We start from the raw sequence: 19,502 nt of genomic DNA, 5'->3' as shown, positions 1-19,502 counted from the left end.
TTTGGAAAATAATCATTTATCTCACATAACACCATTCACATCTTAGGAACAACAGGAATTTTCTTTAGCAAAAAGAGAAATATTAATATGTTAAGCATTCAAAACATGTTTTCTGCAGTTCTCTTAAGTGGTTAGCAACAATTTAGCCTTACAATCTCAACTTCCTTAGCACGAGATAACTAAGCTACAAAATAGAACTTTGTCTACCAAATACAAACAAAAAATCTTAAGAGATTAGGTCTTGTCATTACTACAAACTAGTGTCAAAATGGTTATATTTCTGATATTTCTGTGGTACTATAGGATACCCCAGAATCATTTAAACATGTTTCACAACATAACCATGATCCTGAAATGATACAAACAAGATAGATTTTCATTCTTCCCAGTGTCTCAATGCACACAAACCCCACATCTGCAGAAACCTTATAAGCAGCTTCTAAGACTGTTGACTCAAGTCCTGCTAATTATGAAATGAACTGCAAAATTAGGGGTTTTTTACCCTCCATTGCATAGAAGCATCTCTTGTCACTCACCAAGCTGATTTAAGGGTTCATGTCTAGGTGAAGAAGCTACAACAGCTTGCTCTTTTGTAGTTTAAGAAGTTAGTGACATTTTAGATACAGCAAAAAGTCTATTTTGGAAAGAATAAATAATGTGGTCTAAGTATTTTTACTTCATGTAGCTGAGCTAGCTGCAGTGCACCTAGGTTATTCTAAAGACAAAGAAGTGCAGACAAAAGAAAAACCTTGGCATCTACAACTGCCATATGGAGGGCCATGTGTCATTGTTGTGTGGTAAAATTGTCTTCCAAATTTTTTTCCTATGTTATTTATAATGTATTGACATTTTCCCAGCTCTTTTTCTTTCAAATCTGAGAGGAGGAGAATCACATTATTTTTCAGTCCAGGAGCAGAGAAAAAAAAAAAAAATTAGCTTGAAAAACTCCAGCCAAAGTATGAAATGGCTGTCACAGGCATAAAAACACTTCCTCTTAAGGCCCAGTGCTGTGGGACTGTCCATGGTTTGAGGCTAATGCTGTCCCCAGGCAGAGCTGAGGGTCCATCCTTTCTCATGGAGTGATGCTCCTGTTTCTAACCTTCATGGTTTGTTAGCCAGGTGACCTTCAACCTCTGATCCTGGGAAGACTATTAGTGGTGACACCAGATTTGCCTCAGGAGCAGGGCTGCAGGGTCCCAGGTGCACCACAAATGCACCTTTATCACATCACTCTGCACTTAATCACTGGGATATCAAAATACACTCAGAATGTGCATATATAAATATATTATAAATAAATACATGGGAATATAAATAACAATTGGCATTCAGGGGAGATAAGTCGAGCTGCAGCCATTATATTGCTGTGACCCACTTTTATGCATGTATTCACCACTTATCCTAATCCAAAACAGGATTTATGTGTGTACTTTGCTTCAAGCAAAATCTTAGTGCTGTGACTGGGAGTGTTCTTTAAACAAAGCTGTAGAAATCAATGACACAAAATTCTAGAGAAATTATCTGTGTGTTTCAGAAGCTTTTGTTGCATTGGGGTGTAATCCCAGCTCTTTTTAATACAAAGTAATATTTCAAAACTTGGGACAAGTTTGACTACATGTCAAGGAAACAATTCAACACCTGTCATTTTTGGGTCATTATTGTAATACCAATAATAAATAACATCCCTGAGCCTAGAGCTGTTTAAAAAAATTTCCATTGAGAAACAAAAAAAAACCCCAAAAAACCCAAACAAATATGTCTTTTTCATTGTAATTCTCTCTGCTTCTTTCCTTCAAGATTTGCATGGGTGTCCTCTAAAAGATTTCTTTCAGGATAAAAGACCAAAAGGAAGCTTTCTATGGTGAAAATGGTTCACAAGTTAAATTCTACTGGGTTAGATGCAGCTGTAAAATGAAGATATTATGATATCTTCATTTTACTTCATAGATACTAATTTGGAAACAATCCTAGAATCACACTCTTTTCCCCTTCTACTTAAACCAGAATGAAAATGAAAGTATATGCTTAAGACAGGAAGAATAATCGCTATGACAAGAAAAGAACATGCCAAAATACCACGATTCTCAAAGCAAGTAAGACAAAACAGTATTGTTTTACCAAGCTTATGGAATTTGAAATATATGCTTCACACACAACACACCATGATTCAAAACAGCTGACCTATTCTGAAAGAGAGTCCAGAGAAGGTTTTATTGACAATTGCAACTTAAAACGGCTCCATTGACAAAACTGTAACGTGAACCAAAAGCCTCATCTTACAAAGTCTTTTGTCCTTTTTATAATGTGCAGTGGGAAGTCCCATTGACCTCATGGCTCTGCAGGTTAAGCAGGCATCTTCTCCTCTCTATAGCTGAGTTTGCCTGTGATCCAGTAAATGAAGAGCTAAGAACTACCAAGCTCAAAACTCTGCATTTTCATTTGGGGGCCAATAATTATGTGGACTCAAAGGGAGGAAATAATAGATAAAGAGAGGAGAGTCACAAGGAGATAAGAGACAAGAAAAGAATTTAGCTGAGAAATGAGCTCCAGCTGCTGACTCACAGAAACATCTCTCAATAAAGTTCATGAGGATGTTGCATAGAAATTCAGTATGTGTGTGTGACAGCTGAATAATCCATGGATTAAGAGTCATAGACACAGTTAACATCCTTCCTGAGCTTTAAATTGTAATGATTATCAAGCATGAAGGTTTTCCCTCTCACTTTTTTTTAAAAACAAGACAATTTATGGATTGTATTATATACACTTAGAGTCCCTAGAGACTTCCCATACCTATTTTAGCTGTTTCTTTACACTTTGGTAATATTATTATATAAATAATCATAAAGAAAGGGGAAAAAAAACCCAAACAACCTTTTCCCAAAATATTTTGTGAACTTAAGTAGTTAGAAATAAATATTAAGTCTATATAACAGATACCTTTCTCAGTACTGAGGGAAAGATAAACTCTAAAAAGGTATAAAACTAGCCTCCAGGTTTCTGCTCCTCTTATTCCACTATTCCCAGCAACACAGGCAAAACCTTTCTTGGAATTTCTCCATCATCATTCCTAACAGGCCTGCATCCCTGACAACACCACAGTTTAAAAGCACCAGGACAATCATCAACATCCTTTGATACTGTCTTCATTTGCATCTAGTCATATGACAAGATGCATAAAATATTACCACTTCAACAGAATACTGAGTTTTATGCCTTAAAACAGCAGTTAATCAGATACTTTGTTTATTTCAATAGGCCTTAGCCTTGCTAGACAAGGAGGAAAGTGCTGAGAAATTAGTATTAGTTGTATGTTTGCATTTTCTGGTGCCTCCAAAAAGACAGACTTTGGAAATGGTTTGTAAATACATTCATTTATTATTACATGTTCACTAATAGACTTGTTCTGGGGACTCCTATAATAGTGCAGTGCAGATTCCTCAGATTATGCAAAAAATCAAAATACCTATTATATGCAATGTCTCTCATGTAAAATGATATGCCAACTTCCATAATCATTTCCTATTCTCTCTTTAGAAAAATTTGATATCTTTTAAACCTCCTAATTATAATAACAAATAAAAGACCTTTGTAGTAATAAGGAAGGAAACTGGCACAGAATCATAATAAAGAAAAGCCAGCTGAGGAGTCTGCTAGAAAACAATACTGTGTATAATTGGTGTTTAATTATGCAGAATTAACAAATGGCAGCAGCACTGGTTGTATTACTTGACCAGGGCTCTTTGCCAAGTCAACAAGCTGGTTTTAATGTAGGAAGTAACCCATTCAGTTATCTGTGCCTTTGAGCAGGGCCCTGACTGCTGTGTTCTCCGTCTGTGTTGCCAAAAACATTTAGCAGAAGAAAGAAATCTGTTGATTTGCTAAAGCGTGATAAATTTTGGTCATTGATATGGGTGAATGCACCAATAAGATCATAAAAAAGTTTTCTAAACATTTTATTCATCTAGTGCCAATGGTTTAGTAACACCATGAGAGCTCAAAATACTAATTAGTATGAATTTGCAGGGTGGATATGTTATACAATAGAATATTGAACATGTTTATTTGAATATATTGCCTCCACTAACCCCTCCCTTCTCCATACACACATATTTGAATGTATTTAAAAACATGGTTAAATATTTATGTTCTCTAGAGCCTCATTACATAATTTTCCTCCTATGGTAAGCAATTAATTTGCATTTTGGAATGAGCACATCTATGAAAATGTGTAGGAGAAATTAGTGGAAAGAATCTGCCAATGTGCCCACACTCACAACTGACCCCTGTGATAAACCTGAGCACTGCCTCACCAGCAGCATTTACTGCTAAATGCAGATGAGAAAAAACCATTGAGGGAAGGAGAAGGCAACAGAAACTCCTGGAGATCCCCAAAAACGTGCAGCAGTCTGCCCTTCCTGCTGAAGTTCTCTTTCATGTGTGGGTTTGTTTGGGGGTTGTTATCCTGATAACTGTGAGAGTAGCAGGTGTACTGGTAAATGAATGAGAACCTTCAAACAGAATTGCATTGACACATCTATTTCTGCTGTATATTTTTGCTGGAAGACACAAAACCTAATGAAAGCCATGGAGAGAAAAGCAGAATTTGGGGTCTGATAGAACAGAGAATTCAGATATAAACTAAACGATTGGGAAAGTCTCTGTCACCCAAACTGCTCTACAGATTTGCAGAGATTAAGGTTCACCTGCAGTTGGTACTGATAAATCCTAACTGGTTTTCTCTTAGGTCAGGCCAGGATTTAGCTTACTGCAAGATATGATGAGCTACTCGCATCTGAAACTCTGGGAGAAAGACCAGGCAAAATTAAACTTTCTCATGAAGAGCCATTGTCACAGAAATCTTGTTGCAACTGAAGAAAAATTAAGAACAGAAGACTGGTCTTTGCTTTCAGTGCTTCTCAGGATGACAGAGAGCATGCCAAGGACAGCAACCTGTGGAGCACCAAATGCAGGACTAAATGGGGTCCTCTTTTACATCTTTAAAAATAATGGGCTTTAGCATTCAATACTCATTTTAACACCCACCTTTACTGGCAAAGAACAGTGGCTCACTCTTTTTTTTTTTTTTTTTGCTGTACTTTTTCAATGACATTCAGCATCTTAAAAATCAATTCTTAAGTCCACAGAGTGTTATGTTTGGAAAGAGAATGTTAAATAAAAATGCTCCTCAGCGTGTGCACATACATCAGCACACGACTTTACAAAGCTGAGCTATTTCCAATGCAAACACAAGTAAATCTGGACATCCTCATATATTCACTATTTTATAGGCCCAGTAAAACTTGATCAAAATCCACTTATACTTGTGGGGTGTGTGACTTAACCTTTAGGGTAGATTAATTAGATTAACAGAGCACATACTGTAGATTCCAGTACTTCCTCAATGGCTATTAAGTTACACAGAAGGAATTATGTTTTAAAGTCCTGCTTCCTTAAATCAAATTCCAACCATCACCTTTCTCTCATTTATTAGCCTGCAAAGCTCTTGTTCCTTTCTTAATAAAAACTGAACCTCTGTTAAATTCCATCCTTACTACTTGATGTTGTTAGTCATTTCTGTGCTCAGGATCAGATAACTGCAGAACCTGATCTACAGATTGAGAAGCTGAGAATCTACTGAGAATCTGGGTCTACTCTGAGAAAATACACTTCATAACAGGGTATTCTACCAAAGGAGTGAAAAATGTGTCACTTAATTTTTAAGGAGTCATAGAGTAGAAGGGTATTCTTACTTTAAAGTGACCAGTTTCAAAATGTTGTCCGGACAGAAAATGAAAATTCTGTACTCTTTCCTACTATTCCCAGACACCAGGGAATGTGCACAAACATGAGCAGAACATCCAGTATTTCTCAAAAAGCAGCAGAGATACTGCACTTACAACAAAACAAGGTGAAGAAAATAAAAAAAAGGTTTTGAGCTTTCTTGCACTAGCATCTACCTATAGACTGTTCCTAGCATGTTATTAACAGCACAACAATTTAGAAAATATGCCAATCTTTAAAAACTAACATCTAGCAGAGATCTCTGTTCAGCTGGGAGGACTAATAATAGAAGTGCCAAGAGAAGGTCACCCTTCTGCACTCCCTTGATGCAAGAGGGGAGAAGGTGGAATCTAAAGATCTGTGACACAAGATCATCACAATGGATACAGAATCTACTGCCCACCTGCCTATGTGTGCTCCTGCTTTCAGTATTCCTAGAAACATTGAGAAAGTATGGAAAAGTCTGCCACAGTGTATTTTTTAAGCTTTCAGGATGCCAATAGTAGCTTTGAAGTAGTACCACACAGTCCAGCACTAAACACACTGGTGTGTGCCCAACCTTGGTCCCCATTAGTGCTCCAGGCACCCAGGACTGTCCCACAAGGACATCAGAAATGCTTGTCATCACCAGGACACTGCAGTCTTGTTCTTTTTTCTGCAGCTCCTGTCTGGCTTGTGATTAATTTTACAGCACACTCCCAGCTTTCTCGCTGCATTTGCTGCTGATGGATGTTTTTTCTGTGCTCCCCATGTTGCTGGAAGTGGGTGCTGGCAAGTGCCTTTGCAGACAGTACAGTGGCTTTAGCAGCAAGGCCAATCCATGGCCAGCTGTCTTTCAGGGTAACAACTTACCCTCAACTTTATTTCTCCAAATTTATGTACCTAGAGGCAGTGAATTCTGTTCTTCAGTAAATAGCAAAGCAGTCTTGGAGAAAAAGCTTGATGAAAAAAGACAAAAGAATCCTTCTTGCATACATTTTTAAGAGAGAAATTTCATTACATTCCTAGCAGGCAGGCAGAGCCTCTAAGCAGACTGAGACAAAGAGGGTTTGGGACAATGGATGACAAAGCAAATCCTGACAACCCTGCACTTGTGTGATCAGGTAGCAGAGCCCAGGAGGGGAGCCTGCAAAGGCAATTAAGAGCAGGCGACACTTGCCGAGAGACTTCAATCTTCAGGCAATTCATGTTAAGAGAGACTTTGACAAATCCTACAGAGCAACCCAAAGCTGCCCCAAACTGCTCAGAATTTCTTCAGAATATAAAATGGAGTCCCATGTCTGGCACAAAATGACACAAGCTGTGAAGAGCTCTTACCACAATCTTACCACTGCACAATGGCAGTGCATAAAAACATTCTTTAAACAGTGTTATTTTATTCTATTGGACTTTTATGCCCTGCTGATGCTGACATCTTTGTGCTTTGCATAGCAGGAAAAGGAAATGCACATATTTTACACTATCTATCCCTGCCATCCTAATTTTGATGCCACCTCCATAGTGGTCTGAAGAACCTGAAGTAAAACGATGCCTGGAAGAGCCTGTCCTCATTTGTCAAGTACTTGTCAGCTAGAGATAAGACCTAAAATTGGTGACATGATATTGCACTGTAAATAATCCTAGAGGGTTTCTGGCCCCAAATGCCTACAGCTCTAAAACAGAAAAGAAGCAAAACAGAGAGGCTTAATTTGCTGTATGGCACAAGTGAGCAGCAGAGACGGAAACAGTACCCAAAGCCTGCTCTCCATGCACTAGACTTCATTTGCACAGCCAAAGGTCTTTGTAGAATCATATTTTGAAGTCAAGCAAAAAATCCCTTCCAAAAGAAAATTTTACCATGAATATTAGGGAAAAAATTCCAAGGAAACGTTCTTCTCTTTTCCTCTCATCTATGAAAAATAAAATTCTTTAATGCCTTTGCCTTCTCACTTAAGATAGAAATCTGCATTCTGGACTCCATTTTTCTCCCACCTGATTACCATATTGAATCTGGGGGGGAAAAGGCACACAGTGAAAGATACATCCTTTAAATGAAAAAAGGAAAAATTCTTAGTGTCACAGATGGCTGTCAGGATGAAACGGAGCTTGTGTCTGCTGAGGGAATCAGACCTTAGTGTGAAATCTGAATAGAAAGGAACATAGCAGAAGGCAACATTTCAAAAGGAGTTCAGCACCAACTGGCATTGTGAGGGTTAATTTACTGCCAGGAACTGCTGGGCTTTTCATTCTCAGTAGACACACAATAGACAGCTCCCAAAAGTACCCATCATAATCACAGATGCTGGGGATTAATGCTAAAATGAAAGCTTCATGAATATTAAAAATATCAAAACTGCTAATGATGTAGCAGAGTTTGGAATAACAACCAATCTGAAAATCTAAGAGTGTGCCATGCAGACATAGTGAGACACTGTCTTTTTAAAACTGATTAAACCTACTCAATTTGTAACAGAAAGAGGCTTATGCATATTAGGAGCTGAATTGAGTGCCAAACTTTACAAATTGCACAGGCTAATTACCATAATTAAGCTTTGGATTGAAGAAGAAAATTCCATTTATCTCAGAATGACTCAGTGGAACTTCAACAAAGAAGGCAAAGTACATCAGATGGTTTGGCCTTTTTTTTTTTCTTTAACTTAAGGGGTGTTTCAAAGGCAGTCGAGAAAAAAAAATAGTGACAGCATAAAAATACTTTTTCTTGAAAAATTGGGAAAAAAAAATCACTGTTTAGGGATTTGATTTTAGAATTTGTTGTAAACACTCCTCTACAAACTAATAAAGTAAATTTGTCCTGTAATTCAAATGCAAAAGCCAAAGAGAAGGCACTGGGGAGGTGTTTGACCCACTAGACTCTCCTGCTGCTATGCTGATCTCCTGTTTGCCTCGATGCTGATGCAGAGAACTTATCTTGAAGGATGAAATATCAGCTACATTTTGTGATAAAGATTACATGTTATTGTATTACTCTGAGCTGGACCCAAGGACTTCCACTAATCTCAGATGGGATTTGGATCTTTTCCATAGGGAAGGCTTAGTCTGCAAGCAATCACAGCACAGCTGTGAAAACTTTATTACAGGCTACAGAAAAATGTCTTGCTCGATTTCCTTTCCTAGCCCAATTTAGGAAAAATATAGAACATGAAGGACTTCCTTAAACTCACCTAGACTTTTTAACATGTGTGAAACTATATGTGTGAAGCATAATGAAAATGAGAACTCTGAGATACTGAGGGAGGATTAATCCTCCCACCTACAATGTGACTGACTTTTCACCCATCAGTTACTTCAGTTTTGTTTGCCTTTAGCTAACTTTTACTTCTATGGTGATGTCTATACATTTTCAGTTCTCTTTACAGAAGGCATGCCTTTGAAAAAAATTATCCTGAAAAACCCTTCCCTGCATGTTGAGTTTCATTTCTAGAAAAGAAGCTCTAAATGCATTAAAAAAAAAACCAACCCAACAAAGCAAATTAAAGGGAATTGCACTTCATTCACTGTAATAGATCAACTATTCTGGACATGGTGTAAATACTGGTAAAAAAATTATGGATTAAAAGCATAGGTAAGTATATGACAGAAAACCAGGCAAAATAAGAGAGATCTCCTTTTTTAAACATAAGAGATCTCCTTGTTATGCATCTAGTTCAGAAGGATCCTGGGGCCACCAAAACAGAACTCTGCAAAGGGAGATCAGAAACAATTTCAAGTGCAGCTGCTTAAAAGTGAGATGTGTGACACAAAAGAAGAGAAGAAGGATCTTGTCATGCTTGGGTATTAGCACAGATGCTTGCTGGAGCACATTTTTATTAAAGAACCACTAAAATTACAAAAGAGCATATTTATATATAAGTAGAGAAGAAAGTACCAGCAAATTCTAGTTCAGTATTTGCATCCATCAAGACCAATTCAAAAATTTTAATGTGGTATTACTCATCTCATTTGTGCAAACCACACAAAGCTTACAAAGTCTAATCTCATGTAACAGTTAAGACACAGAAATTACTACCACATTGATTTATTGTGGAATCAACAGATACTATATTAAACCACCAGATCATGGTTTCCTACAAAAAAGCCTTCCATCTATGTATGCCATGCCTGTCCCTCTCTCATGTGGTTCAACCAACTCTGAGATAGCCATCAGCTGAAATTCCCCACTCTGCAGACTCATCAGCCTGGCAGAAACCCGACTCTGCATTCTGAATAATCAGAAAGCACTCACTTCACATGCCCAAAATTAAGCTTGTGTTACTTTGTGTGGTGTCAGAAGAAAGAAAGACAAGTTGTGGAGACCCTCTCATCATGAGGAATTTCCAGAACTGGGATATGAAAGTGATTATGCTGAAGATGCATGTGTGTGAGACGTTTGGTCTGTTACCAATTTTGTACATAGAAATGTATCACACTCCTTGCATAAACTGGCAATGTACTCAGCTGATGTGGTAGAAATTCAAGTAGTAAAGGCATAAGAATCACAGATTTACACCTCTCTCATAATTAAAGAGGAGGACACACCATTAATTACTAATGTACATCACAAGAAAGATTATCTTTTCTCTTTTTACATCATTATAAGAATTTTCTTCTTTTTGTATGGAGCTATTCCAGAAACACAGGCAGCTGTTACCAGATGAAATAGTAACAGAAAAAACCACACTTTCAACTGTCCTAATATGATTATGTCTGATTCTTATACCAATCTGTTATCAGAGACTCCATTTTCTCCCTTTTTTTTCTCACCAGCCCTGTGTCCAGTAGGGAACTCAGTGGCCTGAAACTGCACCAGCAGCTTGTGTCAGGGAAATCACTGAAATGCCCAAGCCCTGATTTTTAAGTCTTCCTGTGGCATGAGGAATAGAATTAATTACTGAGTGGCTTCCAGAGACAAAATTATGCTTTTTCATTATTCAAACAGCAAGACACTTGTTGACTGAATTGAAAACCACTAGAAGTTCAACACCTTGGGTATAAAATGCCATCAACTGAGATGTGTCCCTGCTTTACATGATCTTTGGTTGGGTGAACCATTCCTTGGGTACTTGTGGCTAGAATGAACTGTGTATTGATAACGTGTTACTTAGTAAAACAATCCCTGTACTTCCTCCGAAAATTTGTTGTTTCACGTACTTTTGGGCCAAGAAAAAATGTTTTTATTCATAGGTGTGTAAACAAGCTCTTAAAACACATCTTACTTGATGTGTTTACAGCCTTTCAAGAAAAATACCCATGTGCAAGATGCCCTACTGTAGGTGCTCCCTAGTGTTTATTCTTCAGATAAGAACAAGAAAGACCAATTCTAAATTTTAAGGTTTGGGTGACTGATTGCTCAGTTAATGTTTCAAGGTTTCACATAGTCTGTTTCTTTGCATTTGCCTGTTTGTTTTCAGTTTTTTGTCTAAACTAGCAAAATTACTTAAAATCCCTTAATACAATCTATATTCTTGAGAAAGAGGCACAGGAAAGAACAGCTACAGTTCCATCATTTATTACCTGCAGGAAAAAAATCTTCAAAATATTTTAAATTAGTACGGATACAATAACTGTGCCTTGTTGAAACTATATTAGTAAAGTAACAATTCAAATGGTTGTTCTATATTTTGAACTTCTAGAACTAAAATAAAGGTGTGTGCACATGTTTTTTAGAAACTGCAAAGTTAAAAAAGAAATAAGCAAAACAACCACAAACACAGAGGAGTCCTAAATATTAATGTTTCACCAGCTTAACAAAACATTAAGGATTTTTAGAGGCTGGTATATTATTACTCAAGAATTATTATAGTTTATAAAATGTCTGTAATTTCTACAATCACTCAGGATTTTCTTTAGTTTTCTTTACATATAAACATAGGGGCTAAAAATCTTCAAGCTTTGCTTTGGTGTTCAGAATAGAGGTGCTGAAGAGCCAATTCTTGATCCTTTCAAAGGGCTCAAAGAACCTGAAATATGCCTTACTTAAAAACTCTCATTCTTGTGCTGGCCTAGAAGGAACATGGCAATTTTACCACCTGATGCTAACGAGGCTCTGGAAGCCTTCCAAAAATTATACTATAGAATTGAATGCTTGGATGTTAACCTGTCAACACAGTAGAGCATAGACACAGAGGTTTTTAAATTCTTGCTTATTTTTAAAGCATTTCCAGACATAGAATAGAAAAAAAGCCACTCAAGTTACCTTGAACCTTTAGTATGAAAAACTGTAGACATGATCTAAAAGATATATGTAATGCTCTTTAGAGGGAGAAATTTGGGAAATACCCTCAAAGAGCAGAGTAAAATTTGGAAGAGAACATATTTTTATATTGAATGGTGGACTATAAATATGTTGAAATGTCATTTATTCTGAATCTTGAATTATGAACAGAATAGTGGCAGGATCCAAATACCCCAAGAATTAAGGAATATATTGCCTATCACCTATAGGTTACTGGTTCACATTCTGTCAGTTAAATAGTGACAGAAAGTCAATACAAGGCAGTGGCTGTTCCATGAACTACATGTGAATCAGGTAAATAGCCCAAGTTCCTGGTACTGTACAATTCCTGATGAGTAACAGCTGGCACTTGCAGGAAAAGGGTGAAACTGGACACTCTAACAAAGACTCATGTTATGAAAATATGCATTTGGAAGCAGGGTCTGCACATCCTTTATGCTGTAGGTTCCAAAAGCCATTTACCTTCAGCTGCTGTTAATGTGGCATGAACGTGTATACAAAATCAATATCACCAGGAATCATATTCCAGAACTCTGCAGAGATTGCTTTTGCTGCCCAGGGAAATGCATTAACTTCACAGGAATGTTCACTTCCATGAATGGCATTCACCAAGGCTCTTCCTTGCAAAGCAATTAGTGAAGATGATAACTTCAGAAAGACAATATTGGTGCTAGATGACTGTTATAATGAAGACAATATAAAAACAATGCAAAAATAACACTATTAAGTTTTTTCATTCTAATACAACTCTATTATATACTAATAGGTTTTTAAAACCTAAAATTAAAAGCTTTAAATTTGTTGGTTTGGTTTTGTTTTTGTTTATTTTGTTTTTGAAAGTTGATAAAAACAGGTGGAAGAAAAGACAGGAAGATAGATGACTTTTTTTAAGAGCTTATTATTAGCAGCAATTTTCTGGTTTTAAGTTAATTTTTTTCATTCTAGAAGTCCATTTCTGGTATATTTCAATGAATTACAAGTTTCAAGTTAGTTTCACTCCCAGGAACCCCAAAGTAAAACTCTTTTGGTGCTAGTGGGGCCAGAGCCTTGGGGAATATGTCATGGAAGCAAATTCACTGGTGCTGTAAACCAAGCTGCTCTCTAAATTTAATTTCCCATGCTGGCAGAGTTTTTTAGAAAATAAGAAAGCCAGCTATTTACCACCTACACTACAGATAATGCAAAGGATTCTGCTAATACCATTTGGAAGCACAGCAAAAAAACTTAAATTATTTAAGACATCAGAATTTAAAAGACATGTTTTTGGAACAGATTTAAGTGGCTCTCAAAGGAAAAAAAAATAATAGGTGCCAAATAAAAAAACAATTTAGAAAAATGAGTGATATTATCAATGCTTTTATTCATACTGCTCACAACATTGTCCTCTTAATGTCATATTTTCACTTTTAATTTGTCTCAAATTTTTATGAAATACTGTTTATTTCAGAACCTCCATCACATGACTAATATAACACAGTTTTCCACTAACTTCAAGGCAACAGCTTTTATGATGTGCATTTTTAAAAGAACCTCAGGTATTTACTCAGTGAAAATCCTTTTAAGTTACTCTTTTTCAGTAGATCTAGCTGCTTCTATGCAAATTTTCTACCCCTTCCACAGGTTATATTTTCTATTTCATATTTTCATATTTTGAATATGTCTATTTCAAAGACACAAAAATGAACGTCTGCTATATTTTTATCACTGAACTTTTTCCATTGGGGCTGAGCTGCAGTTTTACCTAAACAACTTTTTGTACTACAAAGAGAAGCTAAGTAGCTTTATCTTGGTTATAGCACAGGAGAAATGCTTTGAGGGAGCTAAGGAGTACTTGCAAAGCCATTAAAATGATAATGCAAAATAGTTGGAATATTTAGGGAAAAATCTCAAAAAAGAAATCTAACAACATGCCTCTTCCACAAACACTCTGTTTAGTGGGAAAGGACAAACTAATTTCTAATAACCTGTGACTTCAAGGTGTCTATACTTACCTAAACCTCTTTTTAAACCATAAAAAATTGCAGATATCTGTACCAAGGCTGGCTGCTATTCTCCAACAGTGGACAATAATATTAAACACCTGCTTTTACAGCCTTCTGGACAAATATGGCTCTTTCTGAGAGACAAGTACTGGAACTGAACCATCAAATTACAAACCAAATTAATCTTGGGAGGAACAGAAGAGAGGGAGAGAGTGGAAAAGTGTACAAATGTCTATCTGTGTGTAAGCAAGTGATAAATCATGGAGCACAACATTATTTCTTGGCATCTTTTTATAATGTGACTAGAAACTGATGAAATACAGGACCAGCCATAGTAAATCTGAAAACTGGTTCTATCAAGCCCAGATTTCTGTCTTTGCTGGCTGTTCAGACAGCTAAAATATGCCTAATCTGTTTGACCCTATTCGAGATGTAAGAAAACTTATAATCCATCTGTGGTTGGAAGAATGAGTTAACTTTGTTATTTAAGAGAAAAGCCTAAAGAGAAAAGAAGTTCTAAAGAAACTAAATACACTGCACATGAGAGAGACACTGAACATTTCAGCAACTGTTGCTGATAGGAGTCCCAAACAGCACACTTGGAGTGGAAATCACTGCCACATGTTAAACGTATTTAGGATGTGATGCAGAAGGGCAAGATTAGTACCAAAATTCTAAATATGTGTGGGGAAGGAGATAACCCCTAAGGAATTCCAGCTCCACATAATAAAGGTGAAACTGCCCTGCTCAGGTTTCTCCAGGCTGGCTGCAGCTACATCTGTGCTGCTATTCCCACCACTGTTTTCACGTGCAGCTGCACCAAAACCCAAGTGTGGGGAGAAACCAAGAACCCATCAGTGTTTAGCACAATATTGCCACAGGCACTGGAGTGGCAAACATGCAAATGAGAAGATTAATCAGGAGGTAATTATGCTTGGATTACTCTTTCTGTTAGAGGACTGCTTTGATAGCAAGATTAGGTATTATACATAGGAACAGCTCGTAGGGGGAAATGTTACAGCACCCTGTGAGACAGTTTAAAACCCTTTACAAGCTCATTTTCTGTAATATTTAGATGAATGCTTCATTTATGACAATAGGTTTATATGTCATGAACTAAATGAATCTTGACAGTGAGAAGCAAGTCTATAAAATATTGATCTTCAAAATAAAACATTAACATGGTACCTTCCAGCTGAGGTAATTCCCTGCCACATAGTACAACCTATTTACTAATTTCCTGCAAGGAATTTTTTGTCAAATTCAGTGATTCTCAAATCTTTCCATCTTTTAGGAATCTGCTGTTGCAAAACAAAGAAGGAGTCACTAAAGGAAGAACAAAACAAAACAAAAAATAATGAATAACCATCTTCACTAACGATACCAAACATCTTGGTCAGGAATTCAGATGGGTTAAGTCAAAGTGCAATAAATCTGTAGCACTTTAGCTGCAGAGTAATAAGCAAAATTTTTGTGCCCACAGTGTAAATATAAGGCACTGGAGGATTTCTTCTTCAATTTTGACAAAAATTGCTCTGGAGGACCACCAGTGATATCTCTGGCTATGGTGGATCAGGAACTGGCTGATTGACTGCCTTAACTCCCTGGTGGGTCCTCTCCAAGCAGGAGTTGCTGCACTTTGGGATTGGGTGTTACTCTGCTGTGCTTTACTGAATGTAAGTACATTCTCAAGATGTGTTATTCTTATATTACACAGCATTCAGAGCACAGCTGACATTTAACATTCATTTCTGTAAACTGTTTCATTCCCTGCACGTTACACGCACACATTTCCTACTTTTGAACTTTTACAGGATCTGGGCGTAGACTTCAGGAATCAGTGGAACAGCATCCATGTGAGTGCTAATTCACAAGACAAAGACTTCAATGCTTAGTTGCACTGAGGACAGTAAATCTTTATGGACTCCAACCTATGCTGTCTCTATCAGTTAAGGCCATTTTCCCTGCTGAGAAGATTTAGTGCACTTCTCTGTGAGGGCAGCGTGCCCAAGGAGGAAGCAGATTTTCACAGATGTCAAACACAATAGCCCGTTCACAGGTGAGAGTTACACCATGATTAGGATCACAATAGCAGAGGTTCCTGTTTCTGGAGGGACTATTAACTGCCCCAGGATGCATTATTTATACCAATGATATTTATGGGTGTGCAGGTATCGTGTTCAGCTTTGCCCTCTGCTTTGCAGAGCAAGCTGAGCTGAGGCACGGGGACTTCAGCACAGCCAGAGGCAGCACAGCTCCTCCATCCCTCACCTGCCACCCTCCTTGCTTCACTGGGGGGAAATTTTGAAAGATTTGTACTCAATATAAAATACTGCAAGGAAATGAGGATGAGGTGGATACATCTAAAGTATATTATTTCTCCTCTGCTGGGACCTTCTGTGCCTTGCCTCTGTAGTGAGATGTCCGTGAAGGGTGTTTAAGGAGGGGTGTGTGATTACTCTGGCACTCCTACAAAGGAGCCTGTGCAGGTTAACTACAACATTCCTCTAAAACATTTTGCATGCCCCTTTTCCTGTTGCCTGGCCTGCTCACTGATGTGGCTGATTACACCTCTGATGAAAAGCTCTGCCAGTGATTTTCCAGTGGGCTTGCTCAGAGACTGGGTGCTGGTGGCAAACATCAGTCAGTTTGGAACCTAGCAAATTCCAGATGGGCTTTGGAACCCCACATTCACCTTGGATTCACCTTAAAAGAAAAAAAAACAAAACCCAACACTTAAAATGTGCAGAGCAGCCATTGACAACCTTTCTTGTGAGCAGTCTCATGGCAGCTGAGTGGCTTTGGGAGTTGTTCAGTGCCTGGAATTGCTGGATCAGCCTCTGCTGTGCCTGGGCTAAGGCTGGTGATCCACTGGGTTCTTGGATGCTAAATAAGCTCCTTTGAGTTCAAAAACTCTTCAGTCCTTTCACCTGAGCACCCAGGCATTAACCTGTTTCCTATAGAATGTTACACGAATTAGGGAGATGAAGAAACACTGAAATAATTGTAAAATTCAGAGCTTTTGTTAATGAAGAGGCTCTTATGCCTCCCAGATGCTCGCTGGCACCTTTGAAACAATGCTAACTTCTGTATCAACCAAAAGAAAAAGTAGCAGCCAAAGATAAAAATATTGCTTCTCCAAAATATTGCTCAGTGCTTTTTTACCAACTGTGGCATCCTTAGTTAGTTAAACACTTGTATAATTCCACACAAATATCTGAAGCAAATCACAACATTAAGATAAATAAATAAATATAAACTCAGATGAACCAAGTAATATTTGCCAACTACTTAATACCCCTGCTGAGTAGACAGGCCAGACTGTCTTACAGAAACTCAAACAACTTCATTTTGTGGAAAGATGAAAAAACAATAAATTTGCAGTTGTGATGTTCCATCACTTGAGCTTGTCTTACACTTCTTAGGAGGTGAGATGAGACAGACGTTTAGGGTGAATATGTTTAAAACCTTCTTTTATGCTGAGTACCCAAAGTGGACCAGAGGATGAAGAAAATTGGTTTTATTCAAATAAAACCTTCAGTATTTAAGAGAGAAAACTCCATGGACAGAAAAGAAATGCACAAAGTGATGGATAATTCACACTGCTCTCTTTGCCATGGCATATTTCTTTTGCCCTTTGTTTCACGCTCTTTTTCATAAGATCACCTCTGATCAGTCTGTGGTGATCCCCAGAAAGTTATTTCTCTCCCTGTTATCAGCAGTAATTGATTTTTAATTTATTTCTTTTTACTTTTACATGAGCTCCCACTTGTATCTGTGCTGTGACTATCTGCTTTTCCTTTTCCTGTCATTCACCCACATTTTCGAGACTCCTTTTCCTTAGGAGAATAACAATCCATTGACAAAACAAGTAACTTTTTGTTCATCATGGCTATAATTCTGAAAGAAAAAATGTTCTCTGTGAAGTCACTTGTATAATTTGAAATCTTAGAAAAGGTCTCACACAAGATGTGTTGAAAGTCAACTGAAAAAAATAAGATTAATTAAAGAATGACACATCATGCTAAGTGAGGCTTTACAAGCACAAGTTTTGCCAAGAGTGGATTATGCATAGTGGATTTGTGTGGCAAAACACAGTAGAACACATTATTCTACTTTGTGTTATAACTTCTTAAAGCAGTTTTACAGAAAACAAGAATCCCACCACATTGAAACCAAAACTAGGTGATCATGCTAAAACTCTACAGAGGTGAAGCCAGGGGGTTTTGTTGTTCACCAGCATAAATCAATGGGGTATTTCAAAAGATTTGGCTCAATTTGTCTGCCTAAATTCAGTAAAGGTGAGTTCATATCTTTTCAAACTGCCAAATCAGCCAAAAGTATTAAAGTCGTTACAGTCATAAGTAATCCCTGAAAATACAAGGCTTAACGTTTACCTTTCTTCTCAGTGACCCTGTATGAATTATACCACTTTTAAAATATGGTGCATTACACATATTCTTCCTTATCCAGAAATCTTTTCAGATTAATTCTGAATGTAGTAATTCACAGCACATGCATGAGGATTTCAGTTCAGCTAAAGAATAATAATGATGTGATTAAAATGACTGTAAAATAATATAATTAAAGCTCTTAGGTGATCTCTAGAAGCTGCACTAAAGCACTTTGAAAGCACTCAAGCCACAAATATGTTTCTGAAAAACACACTAAGAATATACTATTTTAATTTAATTTCTTGGCTATTAAAGAAAACAGCATAAACCTCCCAACATCATTTGTGCTTAGTTTGGTTTCAAATGTAGCTTTCATCAGATATATGTGAAGCTGATACAAATATAATATAGAAATACCATAGAAATAAAAAAATATTGTCAGCTGCCTGGTATTATTTTCCTGTGAGTGGATGATTACAACAAAATGTGGGTAGATTTTTAAAATGAAAATAGTTAAATTTATCAGTATTCTTAGCTTAAATAGAGAAATAGTTACCAGACTGTAGAGAGCTGTTAAAGAAGTGGTAATGAGGCAGCTCCACGAACAACTGACTGCCACAATATTTGTTATTTATTCTTAACAGGCTGAAATGATGTAGAAATAGAACTGAAACCACACCAATATAACAGCCAAGGGAAGGCTGCCTTTAAGTGATTATTTTTTTTTTAGTTAGCATTACAAGAAGCTTCTGATACTTTAACTAAAGCACACGGTGGATTTGCCTGTGAATTTTACCCTACTGGACAGAATGCTCCTTCATGTTATTGATGTCAGAAGCCCCAGAGGAAAAATTGGCATTTTTTTCACCTTTTTACATAGATTAGAGCTCAGGTCTTCCCAGCACAACCTGTTATGTACCGTTTACAATGTGCAAATCACAAGTGGAAATCTGTGAAACCCTTTGAAAATCTGTGCTTTTCTCAGCCTGGGCAGATCTGATGCTCAGCCATGTCATTCAGTCCCTCTCGTGCAATTCTGTTTGCTCCAGGAACTCAGCACTTAGTGGCTGAGCAGCAGCCAATGTTCTTTGTGCATGGAATGTAGCACATCAGTGATCACGGGTTTGTTTT

The 19,502-nt window shown here is 37.3% G+C and overlaps 1 protein-coding gene across 1 annotated transcript in view; it reads right to left on the bottom strand.

Moving 5' to 3' along the window:
* ROBO1 (roundabout guidance receptor 1) overlaps nt 1–19,502 on the bottom strand; it is a 687,040-nt gene that overhangs the window by 372,214 nt on the left and 295,324 nt on the right. The window lies entirely within an intron of this gene.

Source organism: Molothrus aeneus, chromosome 2, assembly GCF_037042795.1.
Source record: "Molothrus aeneus isolate 106 chromosome 2, BPBGC_Maene_1.0, whole genome shotgun sequence".
Classification (NCBI taxonomy): domain Eukaryota; kingdom Metazoa; phylum Chordata; class Aves; order Passeriformes; family Icteridae; genus Molothrus; species Molothrus aeneus.
The sequence above is the reverse complement of the archived record's forward strand: the minus strand, read 5'-3'. Positions and strand labels throughout refer to the sequence as shown.